The sequence below is a fragment of the Hemicordylus capensis genome, chromosome 1, assembly GCF_027244095.1.
Source record: "Hemicordylus capensis ecotype Gifberg chromosome 1, rHemCap1.1.pri, whole genome shotgun sequence".
Lineage (NCBI taxonomy): Eukaryota > Metazoa > Chordata > Lepidosauria > Squamata > Cordylidae > Hemicordylus > Hemicordylus capensis.
Genome location: NC_069657.1, coordinates 180,704,676 through 180,726,542, shown reverse-complemented (window position 1 = coordinate 180,726,542; position 21,867 = coordinate 180,704,676). Strand labels below are relative to the sequence as shown.

At 43.5% G+C, this 21,867-nt stretch overlaps 1 long non-coding RNA gene across 1 annotated transcript; it reads right to left on the bottom strand.

Annotated features, from left to right (window-relative positions):
- Nucleotides 1-223: 223 nt before the first annotated feature.
- On the bottom strand, nt 224-21,160 carry LOC128339991 (uncharacterized). The gene is made up of 4 exons (XR_008313387.1): nt 21,094-21,160; nt 20,302-20,341; nt 19,136-19,186; nt 224-438 (listed from the first exon to the last, which is right to left on the bottom strand). It is a non-coding gene; the product is annotated as an uncharacterized LOC128339991 (long non-coding RNA).
- Nucleotides 21,161-21,867: the final 707 nt, after the last annotated feature.

Genomic DNA, 21,867 nt, shown 5'->3' with positions numbered 1-21,867 from the left:
ATGGCAGAAGGAGGGAAAAGGACAGAGTGGGGTGCGGTGGGAGGGCTTGGAGGGGAGATGGAGGCGAGAGGAGAAAGAAAGCTCGAAAACAAAAGAGGTTTTTTTAAAAAAAATAGGGTCAGAAGCAAGGTTAAGGAGAAAACAAGGAGTGGAGTAGGAGCAATTGAAAGAGGACTTAACATTTTAATATGTTAAAACTCTGAAAAACTGGATTAAAATTAAGGTGTGTCTTATAGTCCATAGAGTCTTATAGTCCGTAAAATACGGTATTTGAAATGCTTCGTGTTCTTACAGAATGTTGTGCTTATCCTGCACACTGGAGGTGAAAGACCAGATGATGCTTTCAATGCCAATCAGTAGAATCACTTCACTCAATGAACTGCAGTGGTCCAAGTGCAATTCAGATCAGGTTCCATCAGCGTTATTCTCTATGACAACCTGCCAGCAGAAAAGAACCTGATGAATTTTCAGCAAGACACACTAACACTATTAAGCCAGAAAATGTCTCAGATACAGTAACCAACATTGTAAGTAACACAATCATGACTCCCTTGGATTTACTGGGAACCTTGCCATCGATATCAATGAAATCAACCCTATCAATCTGTTCTTTGCTTTCCAATTCATTTTTAGAGAATAATGAGAATGTTTACAAAATTCCCTTGAACAGGGATATCTTTGGCTCCAGAAACTATAAACACTATTTGCGAGGATATTATTCCACTGTTCATCCATATTAGGTTCAACTAGTTTTTCTTAGGTGCAGCTGTGTTTTTGTGTTCACTGATTCTGGCATGAGCATGACCGTGTTTATATTCCTTTCCAGTTACCCTTTCTGTGCTGCAGATATCACTGCTTTGTTATTTATAACCAGGAAACATTTACTGGATTTTACAACTAATTTTTACTGGAGTCTTGTGAGAATATATTCTATAAATGGAGCTAATCTCCATGAGCAATACTTGAGGATCTGCAGGTCCAAAGGTACACAATGGTTATGAATCCCCGAATCATACAAATCTATGGTGCAGTCACCTTTGGAATACTGTGTACAATTCTGGTCCCAATATCTCAAAATGAACTGGAATAGGTACAGAACCAAAATTATTAAGGGGCTAGTGCACCTCCTTATAGGGTTGTGCATTTTGTTTTGCTTTTCTGTTTTGTTTTTGGCCTGAATCCGAAACACCCCCATTTTGTTCTTTGTTTGAAATCAGCCAATCTGAAACACTCCAGTTTTGTTCTTTGTTCGAAATTGCAAAATCCCAATCCGAAATGTTTTGGATTTTTAAAAATGGCCCCAGGGCAAAACCAGTGGGTGGGGGTATTAGTGTCCAATGGGTGGAAGCTACCACCCGAATTTCAGAGGAATTGGGCAAAGGGCTGGTTTTTGGTGAATTTTTAAAGTTTAAGATTTTTCCCATAGGGAATAATGGAGGTTTCAGCAAAAGTATAGCTTCACATCAGGGAGAAAGGGGGTGGCCCAGAGCAGGGTAGGGTGGGTGGTAGTGCACAGTGGGGGCAAGGAAGCTGCCAGAATTATTTCAAAGGAATTGGGCAGAGGGCTGATTTTTAAAGATTTAATAGGGTTTGTGTGTCTTTAAGGTTTTTCCCCAAAGAGAATGGTGGAGGTTTCAGCAGCCCTATAACTGCACCTGGGGGGCACCAGGGTGGCCCAGAGCAAGTAGTGGTGTAGAGCACACAGGGTGCCCACCACCCCCATGGGTGGTACTGGGTTTTGTTGTTTCTGAGGTATTTTGAGTGTAGATTCTCTGGTAGCATGTGAAAGTGGATTCATGGTTTGTCGTTGAAAATCTCATATGCTACCAGATAATCTACACTCACAACACCTCAGAAACAACAGAGCCCAGCACCCCATGGGTTAGCAACCCATGGGGTGGTTGGCAACTATGTGCACTACACCATCACTTGCTCCCAGCCACCCAAGTGCCCCCAGGTGGAGTTATGGGTCTGCTGAAACTTCCATTATTCTCTATGGGGGGAAACCTTAAAGACCCGTAAACTTCAACAATTCCTAAGAAATCAGCCCTTTGCCCCATTCCTTTGGAATCTGGGTTGTGGCAGGCACTTCTTGGGGCACTGCCACCCAACCCACTGTTTTGCCCCGCATGCCCCCTGTCTGCCCTGGATCTGCCCCAAAGACATGTCAACTTCAGAAATTCTTTAAAAATCAGCTCTTTCCCCAATTCCTGTGGAATCTGGGTGGCAACAGACACCCATTGGGGCACTACCAGTTGACCCACTCTTCTTCCCCCAGAGCCCCCTTTCTGCCCTGAATCCACCCTAAATAACATCAACATCACACATCATCAACAACAGCAGAGCTTTGCAAAGAACCAGGCAGATTTCCAAAGGTCATGCATATCCACATCCGCCCCCCCCTCCCGAAATGCAATTGATCTAGACACAACAGTGTGGAACAACAACAATGAAATGCACACTGCCCCACGCAGTGTGCACACTGCCCCACTAGCCAATGAGTGTAAATTTTACCCTTAAATTTCCTTATAAGGAATAAGGAGGCAATTGCCAGCAGATCAGCCCATGCTTTTGCTGGCCAATCTGCAGGCTGGAAGGGCTGGAAATTCAAACAGATGTCAAAACTCAAAATAGAGATTGAAGGAGGAAGTCTTTTCGCAATTGCAAAATGGAATCCGAAACAGCCGAAAACAAAACATTTTGTATCCGAAACAGGGACATTTTGTTTCAGCTACAAAATTTTCTGTTTTAAGCATTGGGTGTTTTTAATTGGCTACAAAACAGCCAAAATGGCCTGTTTTCGGCACAAAACTTTTTTATCCGTAATGAAACGCACTCCCCTACCTCCTTATGAGATAAGAGGTTACAACATTTGGGGATTTTTAGTTTAGAAACAAAAAGCATCTAAGGGAAAGCATGATAACTTATAAAAGTATGCATGGTTAAGGGAGAGTGGATATAAGGACATTTTTCTCTATCTCTCACAACATTAGATCCAGGGGTTACCCAGGAAACTGATTGGCAACAAATTTATGATAGACAAAAGGATCAACCTTGGGCCTGATCCCGCCAGGCTCTTCTTATGTCCTTATGCCTACTCCATATAGAAATCTGAGCATCAATAGCTCCTTTCAAATATGTGGCTCATGGTTCTGCATGTTCAATGTACATGTGTGGGGTGGAGGTAGCACCAGACTCCGCCCCTGCTGTCAACACATTCCATTCCTACAATATGGCTCTGTACATAACAGCATGCAAAGCAAAAGTTCCTCGATCACATGGACAGGTAGGCTTGTACAGACACTGGCAGGTTACAGAATGAAATGCACGTTTTATTTATTCATTATTTATTTATTGATTGATCAAATTTGTACACCACACCAAACTTTCATCTCTGGGTGGTTAACAATAGTATAAAACAAATTAAAATATATACAAACCTTAAAACAATTTAAAAATCACCCACAAATTAAAACCTTAAAATGTTAAAGAACTGAAAAATCTTGGGTGAAGAGGTGGGTTTTCAAATGCTTTCTAAAAATTGTCAGAGATGGGGAGGATCGTATCTCAGTAGGGAGCACATTCTACAGTCTCGGGGCAGCAACCAAGAAAGCCCATCCCCGTAGGGCCACCAGCCGAGCTGGCAGCAATTGGAGACGGATCTCTCCGGACGACCTCAATGGGCGGTGGGGCTCATAATGAAGAAGACGTTCTCTTAGATACGCAGGGCCTAAGCCATTTAGGGCTTTATAAGTTATGACTAGCACTTTTTATTTTGCCCGGGAAACCTATTGGCAGCCAGTGTAACTCATATGGCAGAGAACAGAGCCTGCCATCCACACACTCCCCCATATGCATTCTGGAACAGGGTCCAGGAGGTTTTCCTGCCTTCGGTTATCATAAGGTAACCTCAAAACCGCTGCCTGTTCCCAAATGGCATGAAGCAACTCTGAAATCAGCCCTGGGCTTTTTCAGTGATGCTAAGTAAATTTGGAAAATCAGGAGGAAACCCACATTTCAGATAAGGGGGCTTGCTAGAAACTGCTAATGTTTTCAGAACCAAGGTGGCAGATTCAAGTCTGTACATTAGCATTAAAAAAACTCACGAAACCTCCCCCTACTTCTTACCTGATGCCTGGGGAGGTTTAAAATTTAAATATCCACTCTCCCCATACAGGCTGCTCCATCCACTCTCGCTGCGAGTGGTAAGCTAAGGAACCTAAGCTAAGGAACCTAACCCCATTTTTTGAGTTTGGCCAAGCATGCCAGTGTTGTGGTTTTTGCAAATGTTACCTCCACTATATTAGAGGGCCACCAGGATTTCATTTCTTGAACTTTCCGAGCAGTGTTACCTACGCAAAATGACTTTGCCCAGTCAATGACAGCCTTCACCTACTAGTCAAATATATATTTTTGCTAAATATTTGTTTAGACTGAGTCCTTAGTCAATATTCCTTTCTTGCACTTTTTAGCTTTATAATAAATCCACTTGACTTCAGACATCTAAGAACAACAACAACAAAAATCCACCATTAACTTGAAGTAAAGTTAAGTCTCTTGCCCGATGTTACATGGACTGTGAATGTAACTTTCAGAGACATATTGGGCTAATTTAGTGTGACAGCTTCCTGAGCTGACCTAAGACAACCTCTCAAGTGAGTTTCTTTTTTCAAAGACTTGAACTTTCAAGTTTTACTTTAACTGTGGTTTTCCGAATGTTCTGGAGTAATTTGGAGACTGGTGACCTATGAAACATGTAGAAGCAATTTTCCATTTCTCCTGCTTACATTGTGTTCAGATGGCAGTTTCCCCAGTTGCTGTAACACTAAGCCAGAAATAAGGGTAAAGTTCATCTTCGTCAGTGAAGAGGTTCCAAATAACATGGTGTTTGTTTTGTTTTTGAATGACAGCCTGTTTTGGACTTTGTCTGATCTTCGTAGACGTTGCTCTACTGTTTAGATGAGCTCCTATAGGTATGGGCATTGTCTTCCATATGTGTAGCTTCCATATTTCAAGGGCACTGAATCAGCATGCATGACACTGGCTGCTTTCAGATGTAACATGGAACCATGGGTCCAATGGACCCATGGTTCTGCTCTCTTCCCCCCGCCTTGCTCTTAAGGGGCTGCAATTAAGGGGCTGCTGAAACCTTCATTCCTCCCTATGGATAAACCTTAAAGATACTTGGGGGGTGCCGGGGTGGCCCAAAGCGAGTGGTGGTGTAGTGCACAGAGGGTGCCAACCACCCCCATGGGTTGCTAACCCATGGGGTACTGGGTTTTGTTGTTTCTGAGGTGTTCTGAGTGTAGATTCTCTGGTAGCATATGAGATTTTCAATGACAAACCATGAATCCACTCTCATTTGCTAACCTTAAGGACACAAAAATCACTTTAAAACCAGCCCTTTGCCCATTTCCTTTCAAATAATTCTGGTAGCTTCCTTGTTCTCCTTGGGCACTACCACCCACCACACTCTGCTCTAGGCCACCCCTTTGCCCCCGATGAGAAGCTATACATTTGCTGACACCTCCATGCTTCTTTATGGAGAAAAACCTTAAAGACGCGTAAACTTCAAAAATCACTTAAAAATCAGCCTTTTGCCCAATTCCTTTCAAATAATTCCTATAGCTTCCTTGCCCCCCTTGGGAACTACCACCCATTACACTCTGCACTAGGCCACCCCTTTCCCCCCGATGTGAAGCTATACATTTGCTGCAATCCTCATTAACCTCAATTCAAAAATATTTTAAAAATTCACCAATAATCGGAGAAGTGTACAATTGCCTTGGGATTTTGTGGGTGGTAGGAACCCCTGGGTGCCTACTACCTACCCCACCTTTGTGCCCCTAGGTGCTCCACAATAGTGGATAATGGGCTGGTTCAGGTCCCATTATAGCCTATGAGGAAAATAATTAAAAATATTTCAAATATTCATAAAAAATCGTAGGAGTGTCCGATTGCTTCGGGGTTTTGGTGGTTGTTGGCACCCATGGGAGCTCCACAATAGGGAATAATGGGCTGTTCAAGTCCCATTATACCCTATGGGAAAAATAAAAATAAATTTCAAAAATTCATTTTTAAAAAATCATACGAGTGTCCAATTGCTTTGGGGTTTGGGTGGTAGGTACCCATGGGTGCCAGCTACCACCCCATCCACTTTTGGAGGTTCAAACCAGTTTGAATCAGTTTGAACCAGTTCAAAGTGGTTCTAATTCAAACCGAACTGGGGGTGGGGTTTGAGCAAAACCCAAATCGAACCTTCCCCTCCTGGTTCAAACTCAGTTTGAATTCGAACCAAACCAAACCGGTTTTGTGCACATCCCTACCACTGTGTACAAAGCATTCCTAAAGAATATTGGCTGACATCCAGACTAGAGGTGTGCACAAAACCGGAAAACCTGGTTTGGCTCAAATTGAACCAGATTCAAGCTGAACCAGGTCCTGTTTGGGTTTTTTTGTACACTCAAACCAGGCCTGGTTCAATTCAAATCAAGCCCATTTTGAGTAGGCTTGAAGCTCTACTGGTAAAGCGGAAGGCGGGAGCAGGGGCTTCGGTAAAACTAGTTGGGGCAGGAGGGGGGTAATTTTTTACCTTAAAAGTCCTGCTGCTGGCCATGGCTGCAGTGATGGTTGTGGTGGCCGCTGGAGTGGGCGGGGTGACCGAGGTGTCTTCCTGCATACCTGCCAGAGTAGGTAGGGCCAGTTCAGGCCCAGTTCAGGCCTCTGCGTATGCATGGAGACCATTTTATTGACCTCCATGTATGTGCAGAGGCCTGAATCAGAACTGAACTGGGACTGAATTGGGCCCAAACTGACCCTGCCTGCTCTGGTGGGGGTAGGGGGAGCAGCCTCCACCAGCCCCACCCAACCCCTCTGCCACCCCCACAACATCCACTGCAGGTACATCCACCACAGATGGTGCTTTTAAAGTAAAAATATACTCCCCTCCTATCCCAACTAGTTTTAGCAAAGCCTCCTTCTCACCCCTTTACTGTTAAAGGGGCATCCTTACATAATTCTCCTTTACTAGTAAGTTCCAAGCTGGCGCAAACTGACCCAGGCCTAGTTTGGCACAAATTAGGACCAAACGGGGCCCAGTTCGGTTTGACATGAACCCTTCGATTCGAGCCAACTCAAACTCGAGCCTGGCTCCATTTGAGCCAGCTCACATACCCCTAATCCATACTGAGTAACTCAGTATTAGTATTCAGGAATTTCTCTAGCTACTCCTTCCCTTGTGATAGAAGACCTGTTCAGATGACAAACATGGTACACTGAATTGTCTGCAACATGTATGATTGCTTACGTGTATCTATTATTTATTTAAAATATTTCTGTACTGCTCAAAACTTATGTCTCTGGGCAGTTTAAAATTAAAATAATTTAAAACATCAAATCACTTATCAATTGAAATCACTTAAAACATTAAAAATATTTTAAACCCAGTATTAATTTTAAAGCTATAAATCTAATTAATGCATCATCACAGACAGAACACCCATTTCCTTATCTTTATATACGTGATTTTCCATTCCTCCACCATGAAGGGGTTGACCAGCTTCCAGGTGGACTTGTGTGGGTGTGGGCCTTCAGGCTCATGTTCAGCTTGGTCCACCTATGATGCTGGCCCTCACTCCAAGTGCTCCTCTATGACCTTTCTACCAATGGTGGCCAGTGAGGGTGGTGCTGGAGGGCGGGCAGCAAGAGGTACCTTTAAAAAGTGATCCCCAGCAAGCCGCTGTGAGCAGTGGTGGCTACTCTGGCACTCACCTGGATTCCGCTTGCTCAGAGGCCATTTGTGTAGTCAGCATGGCATTGCTACCAAGCAAATGGCCTGCATGCATGTGCATAGGCAGATGAGTGCTGGAGCCATAACAGCCTCCACTGCTCACAGCAGCTTGCAGGTGCTGCCAGTACTGGCAGTACCACCAGGGATCACTTCTTAAAGGTACCTCTCGCCACCCCCACCCACCCCCCAGAGCCACTCTCACCAGCCACCACTGCTTTCTTCATTAAATGGGCATAGATACCATCCATCCCCAGCCCTTGGGACTGAATCTCCATGCCAGGGACTGAACCTGGGACATTCTGCATGCAAAGCAGGTTCTCTACCAAAGAACTGTCTCTTTCATTGGGACACCATAACATTAAAGACGATGCAATCCCATACACAAATCATTACTACAAACTACAGTACTGTATCTCCATTTCCTTTTTAAAAATCTCAAGTCAGTTATCACCAAGAAAGAAGGCCTTGGTACCTCCAGGTAAAAGCAGAGGCGTAACTAGGGAAAACGGCGCCCGGGGCAAGCACTGAAATGGCGCCCCCCCTGCCCCCCCAACATACTACATTATACTTAGGTTTTTCCTCACAAGCGCCCGCCGCCAAGCCAGGCCACTGACTGGCCGCCAGGCACCAGCAAAGCAATGGGGGGGGGGCGCAGGCGGCGCGGAAGGGACCGCTCGTGGGGGAGGGGGTGCCGATGCGCTCCCTTGACTGCTGCAGCACTGCTGCACTGAGCAGGAAACATTTGTATTAACAAAAAAATTTAAATTTTTTTTTTTAAATTGTCATGGCGGCGCCCCCCACATGACCAGAAAAGATGGCACCCGGGTCACGTGCCCCCCCACCCCCCCTATAGTTACGCCTCTGGGTAAAAGAATCAGGTAGCAAGCGATGGGGAAAACTCTTGCCCATTGGGAGCCACTGCCTGTCCAAGTAGTCAGTCTTGAGCTAGATAAACCAAGGGCCTAACACAGGATAAGGCAGGTTCATATATTCATCCAAGGCAAGCAGCAACAAACCCATATTCCTCTTCTTGGAGGAAAGCTGGTCTTGTGGTAGCAAGCATGACCTGTCCCCTTGGCTAAGCAGGGTTCTCTCTGGTTGCATATAAATGGGAGACCACATGTGAGCACTGTAAGATATTCTGTTCAGGGGATGGAGCTGCTTTGGGAAGAACAGAAAGTTTCAAGTTCCCTCCCTGGCATCAAGATAGGGCTGAGAGAGATTCCTGCCTGAAACCTTGGAGAAATCACTGCCAGTCTGTGTAGACAATCCTGAGCTAGATAGACCAATGGTCTGACTTAGTATATGGCAGCTTCCTAGGTTCCTAGATATCAGTACAAGATAAGGATTGCTGCATGTACGTTGCACTCTTCTTTTGCCGAACAAAGAAAAGTAATCTGACAAAGGGCATCAAATCACCATGCACAGCTATCTCACGCCCACTTTTTTTGCCATGGTGGATGGTGGGGGAAGGGAGGCAAACACTCAATATGACAGAAGCACTCTGCCTAATTAACACCTTTTGCCTAATGCCATATCAAGCCTGCTGGTGGTGGTGGGAGAGATACTTTCACACGTTCTTATCAAATTAGGGCAAAAGCACTCCTAATGAGCTAAAATCAATTAGTTGCAGCAGTGAAATGGATTTATTGGTGCTGTCAGAGCAAATATATTTTGCATGGCAGTTTTGTGTACATAGAAGGAGATACTGCCATTTCTCCTTCAGTTAATGAGGAGCTTCTGCTTGAAGGTGCTAGCAGGGAGAAAACTGCATCTCAAAAAGAGATTCCTGCTAGCAGCAACCCTGGCTACAGAGACAGCTGACACTCAAGGCGGCTGGACACATCAAAGGGGTATTGTTGGAGTTTGCGGATTTTAACTCTACTTAATAGCTGAAATCTAGGAGTAATTAAATAACAAAGGCCCATATGCGCCCTCTTATGTAAATGCAAGGGGCATGGGGGAAGCCACTCACTGTGATAACTGGCTGCAGCTGCATCCAGTAGAGGTGCTAAATATGTACCTTATCCTCCCCTCTGATTTCTAAAGGCCCAGTCAGTGACATGCATCCTGGATATCAGCAGGATTAGTGGTTCATCCCATCACCTAGAAGCTCTGCCTGCCTAATGGTGCATCAGGCTCGTTTTTGTTTTTTGTTTTTTGCTCTAAAGAGCAGCTGTATTTGCGGGCTCAAAACTACTACTATTACCAATATTTATATATCCCTTCTCAACAAATGCTCTCAAAGTGGTTTACACAGAAAAATAATCAATCAATCAATCCAGATGGGTTCACAGCACAGCAGGAAAGTGTCTTTCCCCTCTAGGGCTCTAGCAACATTAACAGTATTTGGTGAACGCCAGTATAAGTAATATGCTGACTAGCTCTAGAATGGTATTACCTTCAGACACCCTAAACCTTTGAGCTTGAATATCAATACTATGCACAGTCACAGGTGCTAACACTGTGCAGAGGCTGATAAGGAGGCAGAAAGACAGCATGATGCTCATCGGGTGTCACTGAACGTAATGGCACGTCAAGTACAAATGGGGATGTGAATGCAATACAGGGTTATTAGGGGCACTAGGAGTAGGGATGTGTGAGCTGGTTCACTTTGAATTGGGCTCGACATTGAGCCAGCCTCGTTTGGTGGTGCAAATGGCCTGTGCGCATGCATGGAGGTCACAAAAATAGCCTCCACGCATGTGGGCTGTCACACCGCAGCCAGCCTAGACTGTCATTGGGGAGGCCAACAAGGGGGTTGGAGGAGCTACTGCTGCCACTTCTGATGCCTCTGACACCCCCAGCACCTGTATTTTAAAGGTAAAAACTATTTTTTTCTCATCCCACTCCACATTTACTCTAGAGAAAGGCAATGCCCTTTACTTGTAACAGGGAATCCTTGCCAGATTCCCCTTTACAAGTATACACACCCAAACCGCAGGGGTGTAGCAAGGTTGGCGTGGGCCCAGAGACAAGATTTTAAAATGCACCCACTCACTGAAGCTCAGCTCATGAAGTAAAGAAATCTTAAATGAGGCTGAATAGTGGTAACAAAAAGCATAGTAAAATTTTTATATATAACACCTATATATAACCTATGTGCCACAATAGAACATCATCCTAAATTACTTTTTTTAAGGTTTTGTAAAATGTGGACGATGCAAGTCATTTAATAGTACTAGAGAAAGACATGCTGTTCTGATAGCTCCAGGTCTTAACACTCACATCAGTTTCGGAGGATGAATACAACTGAAGGAAGCCTGGGCGGGTGTGTGGCTGGGGGAGTCAGTCATGTGACTTGCCTCGGGGGGGGGCCCTCCAAGGCAGTAGGCCCCCAGACAACTGTCTCCCCTTGCCCTATTATAGTTACGCCCCTGCCAAGCTGGCCCATGAGCTGGTTCGGCCTGGTTCGATGGCTGGACCGAATCAGACCCAGTTTGAATGAGCCTGGACAGGGCTGGGTCAATTTGAATCCCGTCTGGATTCAAACTGAACAGTTCTCATTGCCAGCTTGCACATCACTAACTAGGCGCAAAGGTATTTCAGATCTTTAGGAATCTTCTTTATATATATTTCTCTATGGCATACCTGTCGCTAATCCCATGTGTGGCAGCTCTCACGAGAGTTCATGAGCAGCTGCCTGGATAGTGACAGGGACAGGGAAGAAAATGGTGTTGGAGGCTGGCCAGCCAGCAGGCAAAGAAAAAGGTGGCAAATGGAGGCTGGTGGGTGGCCAGCCAAAGAAGATGACAACGGCGGACAGGCGGGCAGGAGGAAGAGAAGAAGATGAAGGTGGTGCGGGAAGAAGATGGACGGCAGGCAGGTGAAGAAGACAGCCAGTGTGGGGGGGGGGAGGGGAGAAGGTGGCAAGTGGGCGGGCAAAAAAGCAGTGGCAGAAGGTGGAGGGAGAAAGCAGCAGTAGGCGAACTAGAGGCTCAGATGCTCCATGCCCAGCCCAGCTAGTATTTTATATTTCTCTAGAAAAGAGTATATTCTTGAATTCCACTGGTCATTATTTGGTTATTATATGTGTGATTAGCTATTTGGCACAATTGCGTACACTGAGCAACATCCAGACTAATGCTGCACTCACATTGGAATGTTGCCTGCATGCAGCTCTTTTTGCTGAAGCCCCCTTCCCTCTGTTGCTCCCCAAAAGAAATATGTCACTGAGGGCTGGGGGACCCTCCAGAACAAATACTGGGGGCAGCAGAAAGAAGAGGGGACTTGAGAAACATTGCTGTGATAGGCAACATATAGAAGGGCAGGAGTAGTCTAGATGCAGCTCACTGATTCATTTAAAGCGGAAACCCATTGTGGTTGCTTCTATAGTCCAGGATCATTTCCTGTTTAAGCAGCGATGAAAATAAAATCTCTGTATGTTATGCAAGAGGACACTTGTGCTGGCTGTCATACAAGTTCCATTTATTTCAATACAGCTTGGACAGAAGACATTTATTATTGTTATTATTTAAGCTGGTAAAACATTAGATATAGCTGGATGTAGCTAGCTATAGCTGGGTAGGCATTAAAAAGGGGGGAGGTGCAGATGGTTTGAATTGAAAGCCTCTCTTGAACCTATATCCAAGACAGAAACCTCATCAGATGTTTTGTTGTGTTTAATTATTGTTTGTCCTGTGTGTTTGGCATGCCACATGGAGAAATCATTTACTGTATTATTGACTATATTAGGCATATCAAAACATATTTCATAGATTCTAGTGGAATGAATTTTGCTAGACTATCTGATAGAGAATACCACATGCTGAATGTGCTTCTTGGCTGTAAATGTGCTTTATTTCAATGGAAAAATAAACAAGTTTAGTTTCAAGAACATATGGGGATATATATAGGGCAAGATCCAAAGCAAATTGTATCCAATATGTATATGTTGTTGTGGGTTTCAGCTAGGATAAACAGAATCATTTGGTTCCACTCTGATCAACTGTGGTAGGGAACAGAATAAATCATTTGCACTCTACCCAAAAGCTGACTGGAGTATATTGCCTCCACTTCTGGGTCTGCGAGGCCTCAGATCACATGAAGCAAAGCCTAGCATAGCCTAGGGATATCCTTTGGGCAGTCACAGGTGTCATCTACTGTGCTCTGAACCTCCAGTTTACCAAAAGGTTGATACATTTGGAGCGTGGGTGAGCTTGGAACAGACAAAACAAAGTTTACATAGCTGAGGAGTGTGGATCAGGTGCTAAAGATGGTTTTCAACAGACGTAATGGCTAATGGCTACTAGCGTAAATAAATTAGCTTCCATGACTCACTATCTAGATGGATCAATGGTCTGACTCAGTAAAAGGCAGCTTCCATTTTCCTATGTTCCACTGAAATGTGGTATTTGTAGTTGGCACACAGGGTCAATTGTGCCTAACAGAAGCTTTACAGGAGCAATGAGGTTTGGGTCAACAACCAATGGTGGTGTATTAAAATCATCATCATCATCATCATCAATCATCATCATCCCCCAGTGAGGCACTACCTTGGCATGGTTGTGGGGCTTGCGCTGTTTCTTCATTTGGTGTTTCTACGTTTCTTGCAGTTTCTCCTTCTGTGCTTTGGTAGAAACGTCTCTGATTCGACTGGAATTGGAGAGTCTGCCTGTGTTGTGTAATTCTGGCTTCGTATCTGCTAATCTTCTTTGACACTGCTGTTATTTGCTGCTTTATTATTTCCAGGACTTCTCTAATTTTCCTTGAATCTAGGTGGTATTTTTGGATCAGATACTGTTTGGTGTTTTCATTCTTCAGCTTCTTGTCTTTCATATCTTTCAATTTACTAGCATCTGATCTAAGCCTGGCGATTTTATTTTCTAATCTAATCTTCCATTTAGGTGATGTACTGCTTTCTTTTTTGACAGGTCCACTGATCTTATATCCGAGCTCTTGTGTTGTTATTGTTGCTGCACTGTACATCAGTTGGTTTGTTTCTTGCAAATTATTGGTTGTTATTTCTGCAAGTGCAGCATTGACATCTTTTAATGCCTGAGTGAGCTGTTTTTTGGCAACTGTTTTTAGAGCTGGAAGTCGAACCCTGGTGGTTGTTTGGTTCATGTGCTCAGTTATTTTTTGCTTTAGTTCCTGTTGCTTTTCTGTTAAATGGCATTCGGGTTTTTGAGGTGAAGGCAAAGGGGAGGTTGCCTGGTTTTGATTTTGAAACAGTTCAGCAACAGTGGCATCCTTTATTTCCAACACCTCCTCCACCTGCGCCTGAGCAACTTCTTCAGTTGGTGGTAATTCTTCTTCCATATCTTGAGCCTGCGTTGCTCTTTGCAGTTCTTCCAGCTCAACTCCTGTGAATACTTTATTTCTTATTATGAATCTTCTCTGGTCTGCTAGTCTTTGTTCTGTTATTTCTGTATCTGGATGCTTCTCTTTCCAAATTTGGTACATTCTTTTTAAATAACCTCTTCTAGTTGGACTAGACTTGTAATAGCAGATCATTATTTCCTTGTTGGCATTTTTCATATATTTTTTCCGGTTACGCGACGTTTCTTCCAGTAACCTTGCAGTCTCCAGCCCTGGTTGCTCAACTGAAGATCCTGAGTCCTGTAAGCCCACTTGCCACCAGATGTCCAGGGACTCCAGCATCTGGCGTGGTCCTTGTTGACCCGGGCAACGACCGATCCGGTATAGATTTATTAAAGTTACGTCTCACCATATTGTTGATGGAAGAGGCATTCTTCGTCAGGCTCCTCTGGTGAGACCTGTCCAGTATGGTTGGACTCTGGCATAGCTCTTACCTTCCTCAGAGCACGCAAGCCCCACAACCACGCCAAGGTAGTGCCTCACTGGGGGATTATTATCATTATCATCATCATTATTATTATTTACACAGTCAGACAGGTTTGTTTATTGACTGGTTTGTTTTATCCGGACATTGAGCCCTTCCCAAGGACCTGGGATGGCTGAATTTTATTGTCAATGTTGTTGCTTCTGTTACAGATATCATAACAGAATATAGGCTGTTCCGAGTAAAGTTGCTTTTTGTAATTGGCTGATGGTGATTTTTGTGGCCCCTATGGTGTTGAGGTGCTCTTCAAGTTGTTTTGGAATTGCACCTAGGTTGCCAATTACCACTGCGATTATTTTGGTCTTTTTCTGCCACAGCCTTTCAGTTTGTAGATCTTTGTATTTTGTTATTTTTTCTGTTTCTTTTTCTTCTATTCTGCTATCCCCTGGTATTGCTATGTCCATTATTTCGACTTGTTTTTCTTTCTTCTCGACTACAGTTATATCTGGTGTATTGTGTGGCAGATGTTTGTCTGTTTGTAGTCGCAAGTCCCATAATATTTTTGCATCTTTTGCAACTTTTTCAATTTTAGGGTCCCACCAGTTTTTGGCCACAGGTAGCTTGTATGTTTTGCAGATGTTCCAGTGTATCATCCCTGCTACCTTGTCATTCCTTTGTTTGTAGTCTGTCTGTGCGATCTTTTTACAACAGCTGATTAGGTGGTCCTCAGTTTCGTCTGCTTCTTTACAAAGGCGGCACTTGCTGTTTGTTGTTGATTTTTCAACTTTTGCTCTCATTGCATTTGTTCTTAGTGCCTGTTCTTTGCAGCCAGTATTAAACCCTCTGTTTCTTTCTTCACGTTGCCATTCTTAAGCCATTGCCAGGTCTTGGTGATGTCTGATTTTCCACTTATATTGTGCAAATATTGACCATGCAGTGGCTTATTTTTCCAATTTTCTGCTCGGTTCTTGACTTGTTCTTTCTTGTAGGCCTGCTTTGTTTCATTGGTGTTTAGTAGTTTCTCATTATTGACCATTATTGGAATAATAATAATTATTATTATTATTACTGGATTTGGTACTTTAATTATCGGGCCATTTCCAGTGGTCTAGGATAACTAAAGAAGAAGATATCTTCATAGTATTTGTGCTGTCCCTAGTAGTACGGCCTTCTGTAGTTGATGTGTTTTAATTTTATTGATGCCCAAGGTGTCGAGATGGTGTTCAAGTTCTTTTGGTACTGCACCAAGGGCACCATTATTATTAAATTTATATATCGCCCTTCCTAAAGTGGTTCATGGAGGTTTACATTAAAATCAAAAACACAGAGAACAATAATTAATATTTAAAAAGCATTTAAACCAGATTAAAATTATAATTAAAACTAGATATCATTAAAAGCTGCACTAAAAAGATAGGTCTTTAAGGCTCTCCTTTAGACCTCCAAGGAATATAATCCTCTTATATCCACAGAGAGTGCATTCTACAACCCAGGGGTGACAACTGAGAAGGTCCAATCCCAGGTCACAACCAGATGAACTGGTGGCACCTGAAGATGAACCCCTCCTGATGATCTCATGCTTCCTTTGCTCATAAATATCATATTCTTCCTTTGATGAATATACACTGCGTATATTAGGATGTTGACTACTAAATAAGTTTGATACTACAACGTGCAAGATAAACATATCTTCATCTCCATTATAAATGCAGAGAACAGACCTACACAACTTGTGAGCTGCCAAGGCAAGTCATGTACAGTGTTGTTATTGTTGCCTGGATACAACTACCAGGACTACCACATACGAGGTGGGCTATTTATGCTTCTCCTCCAAGGAACTCAGAGCTTAGATATAGTATCCCACATGGTCTGTCATCTAGGCATGTTACCGAGTCAAACCTACAGAAGGATACCACTGAGATTTGCATCATCTCAATGCAATTGTCAATTTGCATCATCTCAATGCAATTGCCAGGCCTGTTTCTGAAAAGTAGGAACTAATGGAGGCATTTCAGATTGTCAGCATCACATGAGTTTCACCAAATTTTAGACATTCACTGTAACAAATATGTTTTAAATAAGGATCCAAATTGCCATTTAAGTGTTTATACAGCACACAAACCATTTAGCAATGTGCCCTTTGTACTTCATACCATCTGGTACTTAGACTCTTGGAACATAGAAACATAGCAAGCTGCCATATACTGAGTCAGACCATTGGTCATCTAGCTTAGTATTCTCTACACAGATTGGCAGCGGCTTCTCCAAGGTTGCAGGCAGGAATCTCTCTCAGCCCTGTCTTGGAGATGCCAGGGAGGGAACTTGGAACCGTCTACTCTTCCCAGAGCAGCTCCATCCCCTGAGGGCAATATCTTATAGTGCTCATACTTCTAGTCTCCCATTCATATGCAACCAGGGTAGACCCTGCTTAGCTAAGGGGACAAGTCATTCTTGCTACCACAAGACCAGCTCTCTCCTTTCTCTTGAAAATAGCAAAAATCTTTATCTCCTAATGTAAACACGTTAGTCACTAGGAAAGCACATCTCAATTCTCAGTCCAGTAAGTTTTACAATACATTTCATTTCAGTGGTATCGATTAATGTTGCATTGGAATACTGCCTTGCTTTTTATCCTGGGAAATGTGAAAGCATTTTGAAGAGATGCAGCCAAGTAGAAGACAAATTAGCAACACTGTGGAGTTAGACGCTTTGACATCACAAATCTAAAAAGAAGAGCTTTTCAGCTTTATTACTGTGCATTTCAAATTTTCTTAGTGGGGGTTTGTAATCTAAGTTGTATCTACAGTTCTGATGGGCCAGCTACCATGTCAGCAGAATGGAAAGTCATAACGTGTTACTCGGAGATCAATATGCAATGGAGTTCAATCTTAAACAGCAGTGCATCACACATTCATAAAACAGGAAGTCAGGGAAGAAATGTCTACCTGAAGTCCGTTAACAGAGAAGTAATAGGGCTGGCAGACATCCCGGTGTTAATGCTAAGACTGTTTTGTCTGTTTAACCTTTTAGATTTCCCCCCTTTGAGAAAATACTTGGCCATTCTGGCCAATCTTCCTTTCACTGAGCAGAACCATCAATGGTACAGACATCGGTATTCCCCCACCCCCACCCCCTTCTCAGTAAGAGTCCCATCTTTGGAGATAAATACACACTTTAAAAAACACAATACTGCTTCACGTTTATATTTCATAATTCAATTATTTAAAGCACTTTACATATATAATAGCCCTCTTCATTTGGTCAGGAGATACTAAATGCATGGTTGGGAAGCAGGTTTTTGTCCACTATCCCCACTTCCAAACCCCATGTGTTGTGTCCCTTCGTGATGACTGTCTACCCCTGATGCACAGTGGATCTGTTCACAAAGAGATACTCCTCACTGTGTGGAGGTCAAAAGTGGCAAAGGCAGATCCATTCTCACCCCATGTGTTCCATTTCTCTGCAAAAGAGCTTATCTCAGTAATTCTTAAATCAGCAGTCCTATAAGGAAGCGTAGGGTTGTGATTTCCATTGTGAAGATGGGAGGGCAGGGGCTAAGACTGAGGGTGAACAGTAGCTTGCCCAAAGCCGCCTAGTGAGTTTGTGGCTGGGGCAAAATTTGGATTTCCTATTGACCTGTCATGTGGTAAACATTGCTTAAGAAAGAAGACTTCATAAGAAGGCTGTTCTCATGAGCTTCTGTTCTCAGAGGGCTAAGGCAGCCACGTCCACTCATAGCTGCTCGTGAGAAGCAACGAGAGGCAAGGGGTTACTGCAGCCATTGCGGCAAACCTGCCTGAGGAGCCCTCCTTCAAAAGAGAGAACATTAAGTGCTCTCTTAACCTCATTTTTTTGGTTGTCTGCCAGCCCCGGCTACTTGCAGCCAAGGCAGGGAGACTCTGGGGTACCAGCCCAGCATCAGGGAATCCCCACAATGCCCTGCACACTTGCAACGCTTCTCAGCCCCCAAACCTCCATGCTGCTGGGTGCATCCGGCAGTCGTCTGGGCAAGCGATCCACCCACTTAGCAAGAGAAGAGGGATTGTCTGTGGTGAGGTAAGTGCTAGCAGCCTTCATTCCCACTTTCCCTCAAGCCCCTTCTCACCGATCATGAGAAAGAGCTCAGACTCTTGCTAATTGTCTTTATTACATATAGAATCATCCTATGAATCGTGCACAAGTATACAGTGGAGTGTCATTGCAGCTTACAGTGGTTAGGCATTCCATGGATAAGCAGTTTCATTTGGACATGTTTATTATTTATTTTATTTATTTATTTCTTCGATTTCTATACCACCCTTCCAAAAATGGCTCAGGGCAGTTTACACAGAGAAATAACAAATAAATAAATAAGATGGCTCCCTGTCCCCAAAGGGCTTACATTCTAAAAAAACCCCACACAAGACAGACACCAGCAACAGTCACTGGAGGTGTTGTGCTGGGGGTGGATAGAGCCAGTTACTCTCCCCCTGCTAAATAAAGAGAATCACCACATTAAAAGATGCCTCTTTGCCAAGTTAGCAGGGTTTAGCCAAGTTAGCAGGGGTTAGCAGGTTGAAACTTCTTACCTGTTACAACCTGCAAGGAATGCAATTTCTTACCTGTTACAACCTGCAGACAGGGTATTAAACTTGTTTACAAGGAAACGGCATCTGGATAACACAAGATGGATGATTAGTGGTATAGTTATCAGGGTTTGGAATCATTTCCATAATCCAATAATGTAACATTAAAAGCGAAACCTCATTTGAAGGTTGTTGGATGTGAGCCTCTGCAGTAATACATGGAAACACAGCAGCAGTGTCTGACAAATGTTTGACATAAGAGGGTTATCCACATATAAGAGTGTTCCATTTTGCATATGCTTTATTAGGTGCTTATATGACCGTGCCCACTGATATTCCTGAATATATTTGTCATTTGATTTCTCAAAATATTTCCACTTCTAGGATATTAATAATGGTTAAGGCTGCTCATCGCAGTTAATATTTGTATTTCATGCTTCTAACATGTATATGCTAGATTTCTCAAATTTCTAAGACCTTCCTTCACCCACATGAGCTTGCATGAATGTTATGACCGTCAGAGGCCCTCTTTCAAGTCCTTCTATCACCTGAAATTTGGCAAGTGGTGGCCAGAGAGCAGACCTTTTTAGTTGTGTCACCGGCCATCTGGAATATCTTCCCAAGGGAGGCTGGATTGCCATCAAACCTGTTGTTTTTCATTGATAAGCAATGCTTTTTTTGTTTGCCCAGACCTTCCCGCATGTCACCTGAGCTGTTTTTAATCTGGCAAACGTTTGTTAATTCTTGCTGGATTTTATTTATTTGAGTTGCTTTAATGGTTCTGCTGTGTTAATCTTTGTTACTGGGTGTTATTTTTGTATTTGATAATGTTTTGTGATTGTGTGAGCCACTTTGGGTTTCCGTTAACCTGAAATACATATACATTTGCATCTTTTTCAGAAAAACAAGTAGTTCTAAGTAGAACTGTTTGGAGCCTCCTTGCTGCTTCTTTTAAGATGGTAACTCTTACCCAAGACCCTCTCAGCTTCTCCCATGTTCTGTGAATTTGGTTAGTATTCAAGTAACAGCACATCGATTACCAAGAAGTGTTGCCTATATTTGAAATAAGATAGTGGATCATTGGGGGGGGGGGGGCGTGGAGTTCCCTAGGATCCTTGGGGACAAATTTTATTTTTATCACACTGAGTGGCTGCCATCTTGAGACAAGACAATGAATTGGCCAAAAATAAAATTAAAAATACCTCTGTCAAGGTTCCTTAAGAAGCCGTCCCCTGTGCTGTGCTGTGAATTTGGCATGAAGTGGACGAAACATACAAGTTATTAGAAGGGGTCACACAGAGACACACAGAGGCCTTATTAGGCTCCTTCCCTTCAGAAAGGCTAAATATACAGCTTTTCTGTCTTGACAATTGACAGGTTTGTATGGCTACAATTTTGAGGATCTGCCACTTGTCCATAAACATGAGAGCAACAATCCAGATTAAGATAGCTTTGGCTAAGTCTCATTGAAAGCAATATCTAATTAGTTGGGCAACTGAAGAATCACAGATGTTGGGTGTTAAATTTTATTCTCAGGCCTCATCTGATCATCAACCAAGTAAAACATATATCTGCTTTATTTAACTGGCATAATAAAAAAAAAAACCAAGTGGAAAAAAGGAAATCTGCAGAATTTGTCAGCCAACAATATTAAGAACTTGTCTTTGCTGGAGGCAGGGCCTCCATCTGGCTATGGAATATGGACCGGGCTGACTGGTCTGGAAGGGGGCCTGCGGCAGAGCCCAACTGCCCGGTTGAGGTCTGCTGCAGTCTTCCATGCCCTCTGCTTGGCCAGCTGACCATATGGTTGCCAAGAGGGATAATGCAAAGACTCCTGGCCCTGACCCCACCCCATGCAACTTGCAGTACTGCCTTGGATGCAGCCTAACCCTACTCTCCTTGTTCTTTCTGTGCCCCCTTCCACTTTGGCCATCCAGCTAGCCCTCCCTTAAAGTTGTGACACAGCAAATCAACGAAATTCACCAAATTCTTACATCCATCCTGGCGAGGATGGGAAAAACCAGCACACCCCTGCCAATTGGACTAAAAGGTTCCCTCACAGCCCACACAGGTTAAGAGACCGTCATGAGCCATTTATTGTGGCTTAAAGGCTACCACAAGCTCCACCCTCTCCCTGGTCTCACTTCCTGCTTCCGCCACGCCCAACATGGCTGCCCAGCTGGAGCTGTTCCCTGCGGCTCTCCCTGCCTTGCCTGCTTAACTCCACCAGGCCCCGACGAGCCTGGAACCATTTCACCCCCACTCCCTTCAGGGGAAGACAGAAGCCCCAAAGGAGGGATGCCACACTCTCTGCTGGACTCTACAGGGCCACTCAGGTAACCAGGTTAAGGATTGTGCTCCTGTGTTTTTATCTTCTTGAAGAACCTAGTGATATGGATATTTTCCAAGAAGAATATCTCCTTACAGTTTCTTGCAATATATCAAATTCTCCTTTTCTTCTGGTAAAGAAGCTATTCCCAAACCATATTTAGTTGGGGGAATTGACTTAATTATTTTTCTGTTCTAATGCCACGATTCTTGCCAAGAGTTTCCCTAGCTTATTACTAGATTAAAAAAAAATCTGCTTAAAGAAATAAGAGTAACTTGATGTCCACTTTAAATTCAACTAGTTTCTTCAGGGTGACTAATTTAACAAAATCAGACTTTTTGCAGTTCTTATATTGCTTCCAAATCTGCTATTTGTGCAATAAAATTATCTTCTGTTAAATTCTTTTTTCCCATCTCAGCACTCCCCTGATGAAAGCTTT